At 37.8% G+C, this 15,130-nt stretch overlaps 1 protein-coding gene across 2 annotated transcripts in view; it reads left to right on the top strand.

The window, feature by feature from the left end:
• Nucleotides 1–15,130, top strand: part of LOC111149058 (gamma-aminobutyric acid type A receptor beta1 subunit) — a 419,687-nt gene that overhangs the window by 115,266 nt on the left and 289,291 nt on the right. The gene's annotated exons all lie outside the window — the stretch shown is intronic.

Raw genomic sequence — 15,130 nt, 5'->3', positions numbered from 1 at the left:
AGACTGGCTGGGCTGGATGACGGAGTGGAAAAGGAATCAAGTAAAGAAGTGCAGCTAAAGAGATAGAACAAAGGAAGCACACTGTTTGCCCTTAGGCAATTTGTATTTTTATCTTCATAACATGGAGGGGCCATTGAACTTTAACCTTGGGAGCAACAGAATCATAACTGCAATTTTATTTTATTTTTTTTAAAGATTTTATTTATTTATTTGATAGACAGAGATCACAAGTAGGCAGAGAGCAAGCAGAGAGAGAGGAGGAAGCAGGCTCCCTGCTGAACAGAGAGCCCGATGCGGGGCTTGATCCCAGGACCCTGAGATCATGACCTGAGCCGAAGGCGGAGGCTTAACCCACTGAGCCACCCAGGTGCCCCCATAACTGCAATTTTAAAAAATGGAAATACCACTTTACCTGCCATTTGTCAAAGGCGTTAAGGGAGAACAAGACGAAAAGCAGAGGACTAGTTAGGAGTCTCTTGCAGTTAATCAGGTGAGAAATGATAAAGGCCAAACTAGATCACAGCAACTAAATGGAATAGAGATATTTTTATGAAATAGAAATGCCAGGTTTTATTGTCTTATTTAGTATGGGGTGAGATGGAGAAAAAAGTCAAGAAAGATTTCTAGTTTCTGATTTGATCAACAGGGTGGATGATTATTAAGGATCAACCCCCACTGAAAATGGGGGTGGACGGAAGGCCAGATTTTAAGTGCGGGTGGGCATGATTCCGTTTGGGGCATTCTATCATCTTGGTGATAGAGGCACAGAAATAACGCATAGTAGCCCCTACCCTCAACAACTGTATGTTCCCTCTCTTCTCCTAGAGTGTTATCATGCATGCACAGTCTAAATTAAGAGATCCTTAACCTCTAGGCACTTGCCATGTTTGCCTTTCATCTTATGGTTACTTAGAAATAATTGCCAGCAAGTAAAACATAGTTGCTACCATAGCTAATGATTAAAAAGGCTTTTACTTGGAAGTAGTAAAATTTGGCAGGCCTTTGAATGTGAAAACAATCCAACCAAAAGAAAATTATTCTACTTCCTATACTCCTTGAGGATTGCTATAGAACAAAAATATGTCTTTCTCTGAGCTAACATCTGAAGAATCACCCAGAGCAGTGATGAACAATTGATTGTATTTAGCATTCCATGGGGATGTCAACTGCACACAGATAAGAGCATGGCCGTGGTGTTCATTACCGGCAACAGCTGATGAAGGCAAGGTCATGGATAAAACACCAGAGAGGACTGAAAAGTCTACGTTAGAACTGACTGTTAATGATTAATCAGCATCCATAAAAAAGCAAGTCAGAAGTCAGCCTTAGGCAAGAGATAAAAGCCGTGTCCTAGGAGAAAAACCTTTTGTGCTTATGATACATACTTAGCCATTGCTTGTTTTTGAGTGGAAAGAACTAGGAACTTAAAGTCAGATATGGGTTCAGACCACAACTCTGATGTTTCTGAGCAGAGTCACTTTTGGCATCTCATAAACTGAGAGTCTCATTTAAAAAAGGGAATATTAATTCCAATTTCATAAGGAGGTGAGGTTTAAACAATATAACATACAGAAAGCCCCTACTAAAGTACTGGTCATGCAGCTAAACATTCAGTAATAAGCGACCCATATTATTAAGTATTTAGAGGGGGAAAATTGATAACTTAGCTAAAGAGAATGAAAATATGTATTGGGGGGCAGCTGGGTGGCTCAGATGGTTAGGCGTCTGCCTTCAGCTCAGGTCATGATCCCAGGGTCCTGGGATCGAGCCTCGCATCAGGCTCCGTGCTCATCAGGGAGTCCGCTTCTCCCTCTCTCTCCTCACTGTCTGCCCTGCTTGTGTTCTCTCACTCTCTCTGTCAAATAAATAAATAAAAATCTTTAAAAAAAAAAAAAAGAAAAAAGAAAAAGAAAATATGTATTAGGAATTGCATTGTCTTGTGACATCTTTAAGCTGTTTGTTTTTTTCTTCTTTAATCAACTACAGTCTTTATAGTTTTCTAGGACTATTACATACATTTTTTAATTTATCATTCCAACAGACTTGATAGTTTTTCTGCCCATCACACAGATAAGGAGATTGAATTTCAAATTTGCTCTAAGATCATCGGATCAGTGAGAAATAAATCCTTAACTAAATTCCAACTGTCCTAGTTCTATTTTTGCCAAAGATTTAGTTGATGGATCGGTTTGTAAGCATGGAGGTTTTATTCCTAGTTGGGTCCAGTCTATATCCTTAATGCAAGTCTGTTTAGCTATGCATGTTTGTTATAACTGACAACTGTGAAACTATATCAGAGGAATATGAAGTTTATCAGAATTATTAGCTTTAGAATTCACAAACCACTTTTTCTATACTGCCAAAGAAATTCCTGGAGTTTAGAGGTTTGCTTTGTTTTGTTTTTCTCAGTAAATGGTATAACATTGCCAAGGTCCTTCTCTGCAGCAGTGCTTGCCAAGTCACTTTTTAGCCAGATCCAGTCAAAGACCAACAGAAGTTTGAACAGATGCTCAGTGAGTTTGAGCCACTGAAGATGGCCAGTATGGAAATTGATGTAGCTTTTTGGTTCTATAAACTTGAGTTTAAGGACTGACTTAGTTAATACTTTTTATAAATTTGAATTTAGTTCAATATTTAGAAAATTGTAGTACTAAAGAAGAAGGCTGTAGTTTTATTTTTTATTATGTTCAGTTAGCCAACATATAGTACATCATTAGCCTATAGTTTTATTTTTATTTACTTTAGCAAGTTGTCATATTAAGCTCTAAAGCATGTAAGGCAAAAGAGTCTGAAATACCAGTACTTGTGATATATCCATCTATCAAAAAGAGGTTTTGTTTTTTTTTTTAAGATTTTATTTATTTATTTGACAGACAAAGATCACAAGTAGGCAGAGAGGCAGGCAGAGAGAGAGGAGGAAGCAGGCTCCCTGCTGAGCAGAGAGCCTGATGGGGGCTTGATCCCAGGACCCTAAGATCATGACCTGAGCCGAAGGCAGAGGCTTTAACCCACTGAGCCACCCAGGCACCCCTCAAAAAGAGTTTTATTACAGTATTATTTTTAGTTGTTAAAAAAAAAACCCTGAAATAACCTCAATAACCATTAATAGAGTAATGATTAATTTCTATACTATAGTACATTGCGTATCCACTAAATGGAATGAGTTATATCTCTACCCACTGATTTGGAAGAATTTCTGTTCTGTCATTAAGAAAAGAAAGATCTGGAGTGCCTGGGTGGCTCAGTCAGTTTAGCACCTGCCTTCAGCTCAGGTCATGATCCTGGGGTCCTGAGATCAAGCCCAGAGTCATCTGTGAGCCAGCTTCTCTCTCTCCTCCGTGCTCGTGCACTCTCTCACTACCTCTCTGTCAAATTAATAAATAAAATCTTAAATAAAAAAGAAAAGACAGATTCATAGAAATGAATAACATAATGCTATTTTTAAACAACAAAAGTCACATCTCTATGTATATATGCTCCTAGATAATTGTACGAGTATGAACAAACATATAAAAGGCTACCCACCAAGCTGCCAATTGGTTAGTGAAACAAAGTAGGATGAAGGAAGAGAACTTGGTAAACAATAAACAAATGGACAACAAATTAATAAAGAAATAGCTGTGGAGAAAAGGTACTAATTTTCATGACAAAAAGGTAGTATATGTAAAATGATCTTTTATTTTTAAAACAGATAGAAAAAGCAGCCACCAAATGTTGATAGTGATTGTTTTTTAATGTAAAATTAGAACTAAACAAAGCAAGATGGTACAGAAAAGAGAGGATAGAGTAAGAGAGCAAACATGATAAATATAATATAAATAGAATTTGGCTACCCATTGTCTTTTTAGAGTTCCCCAGGGACTCCCAAGAGACCATGACCCATACATAGTCTCTCTGGGATGGTAATTTGATGGATAATTGGATGGAAATCCATCTTCCTGTTAGTAAGTCTGAAAATAAAGCTCCTCAGATTTCCAAAGGATTCCTTCCTGGAAGGGTTTAAATGACAGCTCTAAGAGATATTAGAAATACTTGGCTCTTGAGAAAGATACCACTGTATCCTATAACAATTCCTTCTTTCCACCCTATTAATTTTAAGAGTTTCTAAGATCTCATTCTCCTCCAACATTCTCCTCCAATAATAGAATCTTATTACTGACTCCTCTCTTTTAAGCTCTGTTCACATTACAAGATCAAAGTTCACAAGAGAAGACTGGCTTCCTGGGCTAGAAAATGATCACAAAGTTTTTTCCATTTCTTCTAAGTAGCATGTGTTTTGACAGAATCTTGGTTTTCTGATTCTCCTATTTTTTCCCAACTTAGATCGTGCCATACCTTAGTTTTCTAGAATTGTCATGCATACCACCTAATGGTTACCATTCTGATCATATATTCATAGTTCAACTCAGGATGGCCAGCCAAAACTGCCACATTCTGAATGTTCCACTAGATCCTTCATGCATCTGATTTTATTTCTGCTCTTACTTAAATATTAGAGAAAAATGGAAACACAATTTTCTAGGAATTTCTGGAACTAAGGAACTTTGAAAAAAAACCTATTGTGCCATACATATGTAATTAGTTAAGTGATTTTTAAATGTCAGTAATGTTTATGAATTATCCTCCTGATGAATTAATTGCAAATCTTACATTTCACTGATAACTTTCAATATTGACTAATTTGTAAATGAGATCAAAAGTTGCACTGAATACAGTCCTTTTTTAAAGCTTTGGCATGGGGGCGCCTGGGTGGCTCAGTGGGTTAAGCCGCTGCCTTCGGCTCAGGTCATGATCTCAGGGTCCTGGGATCGAGTCCCGCATCGGGCTCTCTGCTCAGCAGGGAGCCTGCTTCCCTCTCTCTCTCTCTCTCTCTCTCTCTCTGCCTGACTCTCCGTCTACTTGTGATCTCTCTCTGTCAAATAAATAAATAAAATCTTTAAAAAAAAAAAAAAAAAAGCTTTGGCATAAATAGCCTTATCCTTCCAAAACTGCCAAGTTATTACCATAACTGTCAATTTCAAAATGACATATTTTAATATGTCATAATATAACTGACCTATTTCAAAATGTTTATTAGTATTTTGGAGATAGTCACTGTTAATTCATTCTTAAAGAGGAAATTTGCTTTAAACTCCATATGCTTTTCTCATTTCCCAGAAATTGATCAGTTACCTATGTTAGTGGGAATTATAAACCCATTAGTCTTGATTAGTTAGAGAAAAAACTCTGGATTAGTAATTATTTTAGTTAACTGAAAGTCTTCACATATATTATCTAAGGATAATAAGTTTTTCAGAAAATTGGAATGTAATAAGATGAGTTTGCAATAATGTACTTAGTACTTATATCCAGTGCCACAAACACACAGCACTACTTAATTCACATTTGGCTAACGTATTGGAGTACAGCTATCCACTGCATAGTACGCAAGGACCTAAAAATTAAAAATAAAATAAAAATCCTTTGCCCTTGGGGAGCTCAAAATCTGTGGGACTGGGAAATGATTGCAAGTACTCCAATCAAAGTGGAAGCAGAGTTGTGGGGGCTTGAAGGACTGAGTGACTAATTGCAGAATTAAATTTCCTAGGGGTTCTGTCTTCTCACCTTACACTGTCTCCATGGCGAACCAGTTCATTCCCACGACTTCATCTACCACTCGTGACTCACAGGGCTTTGTTTCTCTCTGAGCCCTGTCTTCCTATATCCTGGCCCATAACTACATACTTGTGTGTGTAGTCTATGTGCAAATGCCACCGACACCCACAACACAAACCAGCCCAAAATACATTAGTCGTCCTCAGCCTCAGATCCTCCATTCTTTTTTTTTTTTTTAAAGATTTTATTTATTTATTTGACAGAGAGAAATCACAAGTAGGCAGAGAGGCAGGCAGAGAGAGAGGAGGAAGCAGGCTCCCTGCTGAGCAGAAAGCCTGACGCGGGGCTCGAACCCAGGACCTGGGATCATGACCTGAGCCGAAGGCAGCGGCTTAACCCACTGAGCCACCCAGGCACCCCATCAGATCCTCCATTCTTAATGTTATCTATCTACTCACTTCCGTCAGAAACCCAGGGGTCCTCCCTGATGCTCTCTTCTAACTTCACTGCTTCATACATTTTCCTCCTCTCCACCTCCCTTTCATTCTTTTCAGTGCTGTTTTAAGTCAACTCTGACTTAGCTCTCTATTCCCTAGGTTAATGCCAGAGCTTGTTAAACTGATATCCTCCTACTCAATAAGCTTGTCTCCTTGAGTAGGCAGCTGCCAATGAAAACAAGTGGAACTCTTCCGAGTTCTTGGAGTATTTGAAGTGGAGGGAATTTGGTGCAGAGAGCTGCTTTATACAGGTGATGGGTGAACTGTGACGACTGCAAAGGACAGCAGGGTGGCTTGGGACTAGGCAGTGCCGAGTTCACCCACTGACATGTGAGTTCCTTGAGGCAGGCAAGAAAAATGTATTGTTAGGGTGCAGAGTCGACCACCCCTCAATTAGACAGAAAACACTCTCAACAATGCAAGTCACACAGCGAGGTTTATTTCCAGCTCGCTGGGGTCCAAGTATCCGCCCAGAGCAGCGGGTTTCAACAAGGACCCCGAGCACTCAAAGCCAAGGGTTTATATAGCATTTTCAAGGCACTTTTCCATAGCTACATACATATCTTGCGCCCCACTTTGACAGTTTAACTTTGTTTAACCTTTTGCCACTCCGGCATCACCCTGGAGCCATCCTGGGGGTTAAGTGAGATTTAGGTTTAGAAGAAATTTAACTTTATTCACATTTCCTTCTGCCTCAGCCTCCTTCAGTTTTATGGTGGGGGGGGCGACCTTAGGCCTTGAGGAACTGAGCCATCAGTCTCTGGAAATTGGGCCATTGAAGAGATAGCCCTTTTTGTTGTAAATCACCAGGACATTTGCAAACCAAGGGAGACTCCTGTCTTACAGGATTGTGATCTCTACAAGTTAACTATTTGTTTTCTTTAACATTTGGTCCCTGTGGCACCATCTCCTAACCGCCCTGGTGGTATATGATTAAGTTGTTTTTTCAGGTTTTAGCTACTTTCTCTTATCTCAAGTTACGTGCGCTGTGTGGGCTGGTTAGGGACGCTCAGTAAAATGGCTTCCCGGCCGTCAGGATGGCCATTCTTATGCTAACCCACTCTTACAGTGCAAGGTGCCGGCTTTTGCTTTGCCCAGATGGCCATACTTAGTCAGGGCCAAACCCGAGGTGGGTACAGACTTGTTTTTCTTGGCCTCCACACCTGGAGCTGGTTTCTGGGACTTGTTTTTAAGTCCCCTGGGGGAAGGGGAGCAGGGACAGTTTAAGGGTTAAACAACAAAGTTATTGTTTAACCTCAATGGAAGCCTCTGGCTAAAATAAAAATATAAAATAGGTCCTTACAGTATCATTCCACTTTTCTCCTTAGCAACTGGCATAATACAATTCTTTAAATATAGTAAACAGTCATGCAATGTTGACACCATGGATCAGTCATTCTAATAACCTAAGATCTTTTTAACCCAGAAGTTTCTAGAAAATTGCCCCCACTTCAGGTCCAACATTTCAATATGTCTTACTAGAGAAACAACTCTAATTATTTGAGCTTCTGATTATTCAGATTTTAGAACATAAGACATTTAAACTATCACTGTATGAAACATTAATTTTATCATATCCATTTTAAGAAATTGGATGTCTTTGTATAAAGAAAAATGCTTTTGTATTTTTTCAAGATTTTATTTATTTATTTATTTATTTGACAGAGAGATAGACAGAACCAGAGAGCATAAGTGGAGGGAATGGCAGAGGAAGAGGGAGAAACAGGCTCTGCACTGAGCAGGGAGCCCAACATCGGGCTCGATCCCAGGACCCTGGGATCATGACCTGAGCCAAGGGCAGATGCTTAAAATCTGAGCTACCCAGGCATCCTCACAAGTTTTCAAAAAATGCTTTTATATTTTTAAAGACAATAAATCTTTATAGCTTCTACAGTAGGTATGAGATTACAAATGCTGAAATTCTTATATTGTACAGTCTGTCTCAAACAGTGGTGATGTCATGCAGTTCACTGGATCAGAACCCAAGCGCTTTCTCCAGTTGTCACATCCATGTACTTAGGTGTTCATGTGTCACAGTATATCCATGTGATCTTCTGAGGTGCCTCTGTTTTGGTATAGTCCCATAACTCTCACTGTTTCTGTTCTCCCACGAGGTTGATCAGTTCCAGAATTGTTCAGAACAGAGCACAAGACTGATAAAAAGTCTGACTACACAGATGGATAAACCAAATGGGGCTATTTAGGATGAGACAAAGGTAAAGAAGACTATGTTCTCTGAGGCATAGCATGAGGGTGCAGTTGGCAAAAAAAAAAAAAAACAACAACAACAAATAATGAATGAGAACATGGCCTTTGGAAACAATGAGAATGCATGTATTTTATCTGTGTATTTGTTTTATTTAAATTCAACTAATTAACATGTAATGTATTATTTGTTTCAGGGGTACAGGTCTATGATTCATCAGTCTTATAGAATAGCCAGTGCTCTTTACAACAAATACCCTCCCCAATTTCCATCACCCAGATACTGTATCCCCGCTCCTCCCCTCCAGCAGCCCTCAGTTTGTTTCCTGAGATTAAGAATGCATGTATTTTAAAGATATTGTAACAAAACAAAGCTAAGGCGTAAGCACAACAAACTTGTATTAATAGTTAACATAAGAATAGATGATGCTAACAAGATAAAAATTAGAGATCAACAACAAATCTGGAGATACAATGATGACTCTCCATTGCAGAATGTACTTAACAGTGACACTGATACCAAAACATTCGTTTAAACAGGAGGTTGCATTAGAAACAGATGTTGTGTGGTTCATTTCAATTACAGCTTAAATTGGTTTATTTATCAGGCCATTTTCCACTAAACTTTGCATGAGATGCAAGATGTGTTGGGTTTTTCTTCCTAACCTTGTGAGCTATACTACTTATTGCCAGCATACACACTGATCTCCAGGTGGCTTTTCTTCATAATTGTCATTGAGTTGGATAGGGAATCGTCTTGATAGAAGTAAAATACCTTTCCCTTCTCTTTGCTCTTCTGGTTAATAAACAAAGCCAAATGTGTCTCCCTTCTGTTTTTCAGCTATTTAACATCTCTGGGTTTCAGGTTTCTTATAATAGCTCCCTTCTTCACAATCAGAAAGATGGGCCAGATGATTGAGGTTTTGTTGGGTTTCCTTAATATGTGCAATTTGTTCTTAATGAGATTCTGATATGGATGTTGATCAGCATCATTTTTATGGCTTTTTCTAGTCAGCGAACATAAAAATGAAAATAACTCAGCGCAAAGTGGAATTTATTGCAATGACACGAAGAGAGCTCCTAGGAAGTAGAAGTATCAAACATGTCCACATGTCCACACCTCATGAGAACTAGAGATAAGTAAAGGCCTTCCTGAACTCAGTCATTCATTCTCTAACAATGTCAGACTCTTTGTCTGCTGGCGATTGTTTGCATCTTTCTCTGTTTTCTTTCTTTCTGTGCAGGCTGGCTTCCTCTTTTTATTCATAGTCCCTCCTCTCTCACAACCACATAATAGCAGTGTATCGTAGTTCTAGGTCATGACTTCTACATTTAGTCTTACAGATCCTGTCTCAGACTCTTTATGCAAGAGCTAATTTCTGGGACAGGGTTCTGATTGGGTCAGCTCATCTTTTTGAACCAGGCACAGGTTTATTTCCTGCCTGTGAATCAGCTGCTTTTAAATCAGGTAGCTACTCTCTGTTCCCAAGGTGGGAGGAGGGCAGGATCATGAGGTATAGAATGTGGCCTTGTTCAATCAGCAGGGGTTGTCAGCAGGGCAGTTTCCCTCACAGAAGAGACCCGGGCCTGGCAGGCAAGGATGCACGGCTCTAGTACAATCAGCTCTTGGAGAAAACTAAGCCGGCATGAATATCTGACAGGGAACAGGATCTGTGGTTGGAATGCTTTATAATGTTTACTCAAATTTATGAAAGATAAAATAAAAATTTGTGTAGGAACACAGATGGATAAACCAACACACACACACACACACATTCCCTTTTTAAGAATACTTTGAAAAGAAGGGATATGATTGTTCTGAGTGGATGCAATATTACTAGATGTTAAAGCAATATTTTGTCTCCTCCCTGACAAGTTAGCCTAAGATGTGTGCTGATCATGGATGGAGCTTATAAAAGACTCACTTTTCCACTATAAAGTCTCAGAGCTCATTCTGGTAAGATGAATACCTCAATAAAACACATAACTCTTTCTCCCTATTCCAGTGCTAGATAATGGATTTTTATCAAATGATTTCTTATGATAAAGTGGCAAATTATAAACCATCTAATGCCAGAATTCCCTAGCACAAAAGTTTTGCAGAATATGTTAAAACCTCAGGTAGACATGTTAATATACATATTTTTCGTGATAAAGGATTTTGAAGTATTTTACTAATACTGAAAGGAAAGGTATTTTCATCTAAGACAGGATTTCTGGGTTTTGGCACAATTGACATTTTGAGCCGGGTGATTCTTTGTTGTGGGAGCTGTGCTGTGTCATGCATTACATTGGGAGCAACCCTGACCTCTACCCACAGATGCCAGTAGCACACACCATTACTCCCAGTTGTGACAATCAAAACTGTCTCTAGACATTGGTAAATGTCCTCTGCGGGCAAAATCGCCCAGGGTTTAAAACCAGTGATTTAACCTTTATTCTCCACAAGAATTATTTTTATTTGTAATAAATATTTTCTTATTCCCCTAACATTTTTAGATTTTAAAAAAATACAACTTTTAGGGGCGCCTGGGTGGCTCAGTGGGTTAAAGCCTCTGCCTTCAGCTCAGGTCATGATCCCAGGGTCCTGGGATCGAGCCCTGCATTGGGCTCTCTGCACAGCAGGGAGCCTGCTTTCCTTCCTCTCTCTCTGCCTGCCTCTCTGCCTACTTGTGATCTCTGTCTGTCAAATAAATTTAAAAAAAATTTTTTTTAAATATGTCTTTTTGGAGTATAATTGAGCACTTCTGATTTGGTATCCTCTCTCTTGCTTTTCCTCAATGAATCAAAGTCTCTCATGCCTGAATTAGCTTGACCAATTTCATTAGCCAACTCACACCCGTTAATCTCATTAATTTGCGTCAGTGTCAGAGAATCCCATATGGTCCATAGTTTCTAAATATGTTGCTCTTCCTCTCACAGAGTAGCTTACATACTTGAGAAAGCTGGTTGAACAATTGTAAGTACATCTGGAATAAAAATCATTTTAGTGTTCTTGTTCACAGTATCTCTACCTTTAATATCTTTCTGAGAAATTTCCCATCCTTCCTTGAGTGCTTGCACTTTGGACTAATGAAGAATTAATAGAAAATCTGTTGTATGAGAAAACAAAATACAGCATTTTTAAGGCTTTCTTTTCCATCTAAAAATGTAATACACCAAAACGAGTCATAGATTTTATTACAGCCAGATGTCACTGTTAATATTTCTATTAAGATGCAGTCGAATAATTTATTTAAAAGACAGTAAATGGTTTCTCAAATATGTAAATAATAAATTCTCTCAGAGAGAATTTGCCTGGCTCACTAGGTTGTGAGAACAAAATGTGATAATAGATATGAATAGCTATGAAAACCACAGAGGACAGAGCATTCTCCAGTAGAAAGAGGTTATTGTTATGCGTGCACTATAATACAAATAGTACAAAAGGAGATACGGCTGTATTTTAAGTGTTTCCATAATGTTCATCATTATCATCATTATTATCATTATCTTCAAAAAGTTTTCATTAAGGTTATCAATCTTATATGTCTAGATTTCCATTTATCATGGAATGAGGTCATAGATTAGGATAACAATGCTAGAAATACATAAGAAAAGTTCTGAAGAGTACTCGTGCCACATCATCCACTTCCAAATCTAACACACAAGCAGAAATGCTTTTTCACGGAATTACTTCTTGCAAATAGGGTAAATTACTGCTTTAATTTAGAACCGTGATGTGATTTTTAGTCGATACTTAGTGGAAACAGAGTGGGAGTTGTGTAGAGCAAAGATCTCACTGCATGTGTATAGTTCTCACTCTGCAGGAAACAAAACAGTTTCCAGAGAAGGGAGAAGGTCTACGCACACACACACACACATGCATGCAGACACACACACTTACTTAAACCTATGCAGAGATTACTCATGTTTACGCTCTTTTCTCCTTTTGACTCTCCATTGTTTACTTACCACAAACTTGTGTTTTCATTATAGTATTAAGAGTATTGTTTTGCCATTATAACCCTTTGACTTTATAAGAATAGGTTTTTCTCCATCACATGTTAAAACTCTTTTGAAGAAAAAGTGGAATAAGGATTTTGCCCCCTGGTCTCTTTGTGAGGAAATCCTTTGTCCCACTTGTGAAGATCTGGAAGCTAATGACTATTGGGCATGAATATTGAAACAATGTATTCTGTTGCTGAGTGTGCTCATCACAATGGCAAAGTCTACATTAACTTGTCTTTGGCTAGTTATTAATTTTCCCACTTTGGTTGAATTACAAATAAGAACTGGACACCAAGACTTGCAATGGATCACAGACAACTGATTATTTTCATGGTCAATGGGGTCCTTCTGCCTACAAGGTCTTTTTTTCATAACCATCTCTTTTAAAATAGAAATGCTTATGAAAATGAATGTGGACACTCAAAGTAATTTGGAAGTATGATATTAATTCTTAAATAACAACAGTTTTGAGGATAATATATTTGTTTAGCATGTTACAGCTTCTAAAGAGGCTTCACCATAATTTTCCCAAGTAATGTTCATAATAAGCTAGTAAATGCTATTATTTTTATTTTTAAAATGAGGCATCTGAGATACAGGGGATAAAGTTACTCATGATTACATAGCTCTACATGTGGTAGATCTTAGAATCAATGTATTTGCAATCAAAGGCCCAGAGTCTGCCTCTGAGTTCTGCCCAGAGTTCATTTTTCTTCCAAAAAGATGTTATGTTAAGAAATTGAAGACGATGCAAATGAGAATAGTTGCAGGGGACAAGGGAATTGTATAGAATCCTGTGCATTTTCTTTTTGGTTAAATGTAGGTAAAGTGGAAGGAGCTTTTAGACCTTTAAGGTGTGTGTGATTAATATTGTGTGATTGATAGTGAAGAGCTAATGGATAAGAAAGGATGGCTTTGAATTATTGCACAATGCCTTCTGAGTAAACAGTGTAAGTATTCTCCACTGTAATGGTTAAAGGACACTGGAACTCATTATCCAGAATGAATATTGTCTTATATTTTGGAGTTTTCAGAAATGCATATAGATCCATACAATGTTCTAAATAAAGTACGGTTTGTCCAGATGTAAGCCATGATGTGATTAGTGGTCTATGCAACAATGGTAGTACATAGAAGATGTGCAGAAGTTATCCAGTGTTTTCTTAACCGCTGCTAAAGCATTCACAGTCACTGCTGACAGATAAATATCCTTGAAAAGAAGAAGTGATTTTTCTGTTTTTATTATATTGGGACTCACATCTTAAAGTCTATGATTTTACTGGTATCATTTTTTTAATGGACAATTACACTTTGAATTAATAGAACTCTTTAAAAACAGAAAACTAAAACTCTTAAGATAATTATTATGGTTCCTCTCTAGTAGCTTCATCTATTTATTGAGCCCAAATATTCCTGTCTCTTACTGCCAAGGGAAATCTGGGTGGGAAAAAGAAAAATACAGACGGGATGTCCTAAGTGTTATCTTTTATAGGAGGTGAGGAAACAAAGTCAAGTACAAACCCAGTTCTGAACTCAAACCAGTTCTTAAAACAAAGCAGGAATGGGATAAGAGAAATAATTGAGCAGTTCCACCACTGATTTCAGTGCTCAAGCCAAATAAATATCTCCATCCAAACGTGCTTTATAAAGTACTTTTTAGTAGCAGGAGACAAGTTGTAACTTGCTAGAAAAATCCAGATAATGGTAATTGATGACATTTATAAGGCAAACAGCAGTATTCATTCAAAAGGCATTTGCAATTTGGAAAACACCCTCTCCTTTTAAGCACATCAATTTTTAGTTATTATTGAGCAAACATTCCCCTCCAAAAAAAGTACCATAAAGATAATATCCAGAAGTAGATTTTTTTTTGGTTTTTTAAAATTTTAATTGAACTTTTTATGTGATTCCATTTTATCTCCTGTATATATTAATTATATTTTTTAAAAAGGTTTTTATTGGTTTCCCTAGGTTTGTACATTTCAACTAATTTGAAACCACTTTCAAATAACACTATATCACAGCATATGTGGTAGAGCTAAGGTAATTCACCACTCCTTTCCATCACTTACGAATTTGCTGTAATTCATTCCACTGATACTATAATCATCCAATACATTATTACTATTATTAACCTAATAGGTTATTATTTTTTAAAACTATTATTTTTTTAAAATAAAAGATTTTACTTTATCTTTATCTATTCCTTCTCCAATGCTCTTTCTTTTTTTTTCATATTTATTTATATATTTTTAATTTTTTTAATCATTTTTTAAATTTATTTTCAGCATAACAGTATTCATTGTTTTTGTACCACACCCAGTGCTCCATGCAGTCCCTGCCCTCTCTAATACCCACCACCTGGTTCCCCAACCTCCCCCCCCCCCCACCTCTTCAAAACCTTCAGATTGTTTTTCAGAGTCCATAGTCTCTCATGGTTCACCTCCCCTTCCAATTTCCCCCAACTCCCTTCTCCTAACTCCCCATGTCCTCCATGCTATTTGTTATGCTCCACAAATAAGTGAAACCATATGATAATTGACTCTCTCTGCTTGACTTATTTCACTCAGCATAATCTCTTCCAGTCCCGTCCATGTTGCTACAAAAGTTGGGTATTCATCCTTTTTGATGGAGGCATAATACTCCATAGTGCATATGGACCACATCTTCCTTATCCATTCGTCCATTGAAGGGCATCTTGGTTCTTTCCACAGTTTGGCGACCGTGGTCATTGCTGCTATAAACTTTGGGGTACAGAGGGCCCTTCTTTTCACTCCATCTGTATCTTTGGGGTAAATACCCAGTAGTGCAATTGCAGGGTCATAGGGAAGATCTATTTTTAA

This window comes from Enhydra lutris, unplaced genomic scaffold (assembly GCF_002288905.1).
Source record: "Enhydra lutris kenyoni isolate GAN:26980312 unplaced genomic scaffold, ASM228890v2 scaffoldscaffold21, whole genome shotgun sequence".
Classification (NCBI taxonomy): Eukaryota; Metazoa; Chordata; class Mammalia; order Carnivora; family Mustelidae; genus Enhydra; species Enhydra lutris.
The sequence above is the reverse complement of the archived record's forward strand: the minus strand, read 5'-3'. Positions and strand labels throughout refer to the sequence as shown.